At 43.9% G+C, this 6,000-nt stretch overlaps 1 protein-coding gene across 1 annotated transcript in view; it reads right to left on the reverse strand.

Annotated features, from left to right (window-relative positions):
• DSTYK (dual serine/threonine and tyrosine protein kinase) overlaps positions 1 to 6,000 on the reverse strand; it is a 47,490-nt gene that overhangs the window by 40,729 nt on the left and 761 nt on the right. The gene's annotated exons all lie outside the window — the stretch shown is intronic.

A 6,000-nucleotide genomic window follows, 5' to 3' on the forward strand; every position in this document is an offset into this window, starting at 1 on the left:
AGAAAACACTAATCCTTCTTGCACAACATCAACTTGGAATTAATAATATTGGTCAGTTGGGCACGGTTCAGCACTGAGCGTCTTGTGGCCAGTACAGAGTCAGGCATTAAGAAAGGTATGCTGACAGACAGAGAAGGACAATCTCTGTCTGATTCCACTCATATGAGAAATTTAAAAATGTAGACAAAGAGAACAGATTAGTAGCTACCAGGGGAAAGGTGGGGTGGGGGGTGGGCACAAAGGGTGAAGTGGTGCACCTACAACACGACCGACAAACAATAATGTACAACTAAATTTCACAAGATTGTAACCTATCATTAACTCAATAAACATTAAAAAGAAAAAGAAAGGTGTGCTGAGTGAATGAATATTAAGGATTTACTTCCCACATTATGGTGGGGCTCTGGTACACTGGTATTGTATGTAACTCATTCTTTGGGCCATGAAAATCATTCTTTGGGATACTGGCACAGAATGCAGCTCCAGCCTCATCAGTCGTCTGTCAAATGCATATCACTGTTCTTTTTTAGGGGCCCAGATAGTAGAATGTGGGCAAATCCACTAAAGTCTGTATCTTCTATGGGGGAGAAAAACGCCTTTCTGAAGTGGAAATTAAATTGCATTTAATTTCAAAACATTATTCCAGTATCTGCCAGCCATGGAAATAATTTGCCTATTATGTACAAAGCACTATAGGAAGCATTGCAAGGGATACAAAGATGAGTAAAACACAGTCTTTACCCTTAGGGGTTCGCAATCTAGTAAGCGGGATAAGAACAATACATCCACAGCTATCAGAAAAAGACATAAACAAATAAAAGTAGGATCCCTATGCCCAGAACCTATAGGAATTGAACAAGTTTAAGGTGAAATTCATATTCCCCTTTACTTCAATAACATATTTTTTGAGCCTTTTTAAAAGCTTGCTTTTGAGAAGTACATTTACTGCAGGAAGGTTCTTAACCTACTGAGACAGAGAACAGAGGCATGAAGAAAAAAAGGAGATGCTGGGAAAGCAGACAGACCAAAACAAAATTTAAAGACCAGAGTGGGTTTTTATTTAAATCCTGCTTTCTTTAAAAACTACTTGCAAGGCTGAAGAACTAACCATAATGAAATCAGTAATGACTTTTAAGACTAAACATAGTGCAAATGATAATAAACTTACAGGTGATAATGTCTTTCAAGAGCAGATGGAATTATCCAAGCCTTTTTAATAGCGGGCTTCCTGATGCAACGGGAACATGATCCTAGGAAAGGAAGCTTAGGAAGGGGAAAGGTGGTAAACGGGAAGGGTCCCCAGAGCCACTGTATTGTAGAGGCCACCGCCTCCCAGAGCTCCTTCCAGGGAGCCGGAGGTAGCAAGACCAGGGAAGAGGGGCCTGGTGCCCTCAACGACAGGGACCGGCAACTGGAATAAGAAGCTTGAGCAGGTAGTGTCGCGTTATACTCATTCAACTGGATAAAGTCTCCCACTGAAGTAAATTATGGTTCCACGGCAAGCTATGGAGCCTAGGTTGTGACTCATTTGTAACAAAATCTCTCCACTGACAGGGTGCATTTTATATTCCCATGGCCAGGTCAGAAAAGAAGAAGGGAGGAGTCACGGAAGCAGAATTAGACTGGGAGCCCAGACACCGGGGCCTAAATCTGGCTCCAGTTCAAAACTGTTGTGTCCCACATTCCACCTTTCTGCTCCTTAGTCTTCCCCACGCCCACCATGTTCCAGCTTCCCAATCTAGGTTCACAACTACATCCGCACACACAAACAGCCACATGTATTCAGACTAAATGCATGCTGGTGCTAAGGGCTTTACTGTAAATGTCACAACTTCGTGAGATAAACATTATCACTCCTGTTTTATTTATTTATTGAGATATAATTCACAGATCACAAAATTCACCCTTTTAAAGTGTACAAAATTTTTTTAGTATATTCACAAAGTTGTGCAAGCATCACCACTATCTAATTCCAGAACATTTTCATACCCCAAAAAGAAACCCCGCAGCCATCAGCAGTGCCTCTCCATCCTCCTCTCTCCCGGCCCCTGGTGATCACTAATCTACTGTCTCTCTTTATGAATTTACCTATTCTGGACTTTTCATATAGATGGAACCATACGATATGTGGCATTCTGTATCACTCCCACTTTACATAGGAAGAAACCAAGATTCAAGTAGGTTAAATAACTTGCCCCAAGTCACACAGTTTAAGAGGCTGAACTGGAACAGGAACCCAGGTCTGATTCACACGCTTGTGCTTGCTTTTGACCAGTATATGCAGCATCCACATAGGAAGAAAATGGAGAGAGAAAGTGAAAGTTTTAGATGTACTTGGGAAAATGGGTTCTGTTCATCTAAGGCAATACAAGTAATAAATAAGGACCACAATTAGAGCACTATCTCTGCGGAGCTTATGCTGAAACGCACGGCAGCTCTTCTAAACAGATGACGGCAAACTACCAGAAAGCATGCCCATCCCAGTCTCTTGCTCTTTCACCCCAACCCCCCAACTTCTCTCCACCCCTCAGCCATGAAGATGGCAGCTCTACGGAACCAGGCTGTGAAGAATCCCCTCCCCCAACTGTCCGTCCCTTCCCCAAATGTCACTCTGGCGCTTAGACTTTATCATCCATACAAATTGCTATCTAAGAAGTTCAAGAAAAATGTCTATTTTAAATAAATGTACTAGTGCTTTTCCTCTTTTTTTTTTTTTAAAGATTGGCCCTGAACTAACATCTGCTGCCAACCTTTTTTCTCTTTTCTTCTCCTTCTCCCCAAAGCCCCCCAGTGCATAGCTGTATCTTCTAGTCGTAGGTCCTTCTAGTTCTGCCACGTGGGAAACTACCTGAGTGTGGCCTGAGGAGCAGTGCCATGTCCGCACCCAGGATCCGAACCGGCGAAACCCAGGGCCACCAAAGTGGAGCATGTGAACTCAACCACTTGGCCCCGGGGCCGGTCCCCTCCTCTTCTTTTTATTTCTGGCAACCAATTTATACACTAGGTGTGACAAAGAGAGGGTGAAGGCTGTTGGAGGAACTAAGTTGTCCTCTAACCAAAGGCAAAGAACTATAAAAACCTAAGAATTATAACTCACATAAAATGCCTAAAATCTAGGCATACCTTAGCTTTCTGCCCTTTTTCTGCTTTACGCGTTGCACATATGTAATGGCTGAGATCAGATCATGCCTTTGTTGAAGACCAAGTTCAGGTCTTCCTAGTCCTTTTCATCCTTCATCCAACATAAACAAATAGGTGTACTGGGGTGATGATAACTATAATTGTTTGCTCTTTCTTAGGAGAAAAGTATAGAAGGCAAAGACTGATCTCCACTAACCCAAGGCCAAGGCCAATGTCTTTGACCCTTTATCCCCCATACCAGGCACTCAAATGTTCACTGAATACTAATAGCTAATATTTACACAGCACCTCACCAGGCACTGTTCTAAACGCATGCATACATTAACTCCCAATGACCCTGGAGACAAGTACTATTATTACACTCCCCATTTCCAGATGAGGAAACCGTAGCACAGCACAGCTGTGATTTGCCTAAGGTCATTCAGTTAGGAAGGGGTGGCACCAGCACTAAGGCAAGCAGCACAGGCTAGACACATTCCAACCAGACACAGTTGAGTCACTCCAATTTCTTAAAATTGAGTAGTTTTTGATGCACTGCAACAACTGGGACCTCTACTGGATCGTAAAACAAGAAAAACACTTTTCCCTCTGCTACTGTGTATAACACTCCTTTCTGCCTTTCTTCAGAGGTGCTCAAAGCCTTTACCTCATTGTTTCTGACCGCTCTGACAGAGGAAAATCACCAGATAGAAGGGCTCTCAACCACTATAGTTAAGTGAAAAGAAGACCAATGATTTGGACAGCAGAGGAGGACCTGAATCAAGGAAAGCTCACTCATAATTCTGTTTTATTTGTACAGGCCAAGCTACTCGATTTTAGAGTCCTAGACCACCTACTCTAACTTCTAAAACATCATACGCATATATCCTCTCTATGCTGCCCCAGTGAATACAAAACTCAAAATTAAGAAGGAAGCATTATTTTGGGTCCTTTCCATTTCCTTTGTGGTTAAAAGTGAAATAATAAAAACTTAGAGTTAATCCCCGATACTCAATTGCTCAAACACTATATGCTACATCCAACCTAGAAGCACACGTCCATTCTGAAATGGCGATTAGAACCCTCTAGAGGTTTGTTAGGTTAAGAATTGAGTGTTCCTTCTCTTAACATTCCAAGTTGCTATTAATCAGAAACCAACATTCCTATAAGAAAGGTGAGTCTCCAAATGAACTTGACCTTGCAAAGACAGCCTGTAAAAGGGGAGAATAAGAACTTCTTGTCTTTTTAGGAGCAGTTTCTACTTTCTAACATGATTACCTAAACAGCTGGGAAAACAGCATCCCCAAAACATACATAGGAAGCACGACCCTACTCATCTGCCCTGATGTCCATTTTCACTTCCTGCCACCTGCACCCTCCCGTGGTTTTTATTTCAGATGGACAGACTCCAGAGGGTGAAGAGAGTTAAACACACAGAGATTAGTTCATGATGCAGTCAACTAGAAAAGCCATGAGGCAAAATACAAAGGTACATTTGTATCTCTTAAGTTGGCTTTTAAAGCACAAAAACAAGAGCCAACCAAGGTGCCGGGAAAACGGCCACCTCTCTGAGGCGAGTGACAGGTGAACTTCCAGTAGGAATTCTAAAGCAAACAGTTGTTATAAAATGACACAGCACAGGGCTTTTTAGACAACTATGAGAAGAACTTCTGAGTAGGGAAAGCCACTGGAAAGCACTGCTCAGGGAGAGGGTGAAAGTACACATTCTGGGGTTCATCTCGGAAAACGTTACAACAGCTGTGTTCTGGGAGCCGCACTGAAGTCGGCCCTCTGAAGGTCCATTTTCAGACAGCAACCCTCTGGGCAGAAGATGCCAAAACCGCAACTTCAGAAAAGCTGGTCATCCCCCTCCTCCCATTCATCTCCTGAGATAAAATAAAAGCTTTTTAATTTACATTCAGGCCAACTAAACGTAATAGCATCATTCAGGACCATACCAGAATGACACTGTCTTCTTTTTATCACCATTTTTTGAGTTTCAGACAAACTTAGGATATTAAACATGCAACTCTGGAAATATAGGGCCAAACACACAAACTCTAAAGGGTTTAACAATTCATTCCGTTCTGAGTCGCGTGTTCAAATTTGCCATCAGCACCTAAATTTGTGTTTCTGAAAGCCGGTTTGCAGACCACCTGCACCAGGATGCCCGGGGGACTTGCTACGTTTAAATTCTGAGGACCCACCCACGAGGCCTACTCAATCGATCTGTGGGACGGCCTGAGATATTTTAAATTTTAATTTGATTTTAATACACACCAGTTTGAGAATCACTAAATTAAACACACTTTCTCTGCTGTTGTCCCCAAGGCATCCGTCTCCGTGGGATGCCAGTCCCTTCTCCCTTCCAACCTCGTTTATTTCCTAATTAGACGCAGTAGTTAACAAACCCTCCAGTTCCCCACCTATAGCAGTTTCAGAGGAAGCAAGAAATTAGGAAAGATCAAAGACCCTGCGCGACTGTGAGCGCTTTAGGGCCCCCACACATCCCAGAGGGGATCACGTCGAGGAGCGTCAGGACCAAGAGCGATCCCCTCCCGCTCCAACTTCACCGCCAGCACAAGCAACACCTCTGGAAATCCCCTGGCACCATCAGATAGCATTCCCTTTAGCGACCCTAGCCCCATTCAGGGTACATTCCTTACCTCTTCAGAGAGCTGCCTCACGATTGGTGTAAAAACACTTACATGCATAACCACACACGCGCGCACAATCCACACACATTCAACCCACTAGAGCTCCCGGGCCTCCCCCGCCTCCCGGGGCCCCCTGCGACTGCCCCTCGTCCACCCCTCCTCTCCTCCATCCCTCAACTGGGGCTCGGACCCACGAGCGCCCACCGCGAACTCTGAGCGGCTT

This window comes from Equus quagga, chromosome 13 (genome assembly GCF_021613505.1).
Source record: "Equus quagga isolate Etosha38 chromosome 13, UCLA_HA_Equagga_1.0, whole genome shotgun sequence".
NCBI lineage: Eukaryota > Metazoa > Chordata > Mammalia > Perissodactyla > Equidae > Equus > Equus quagga.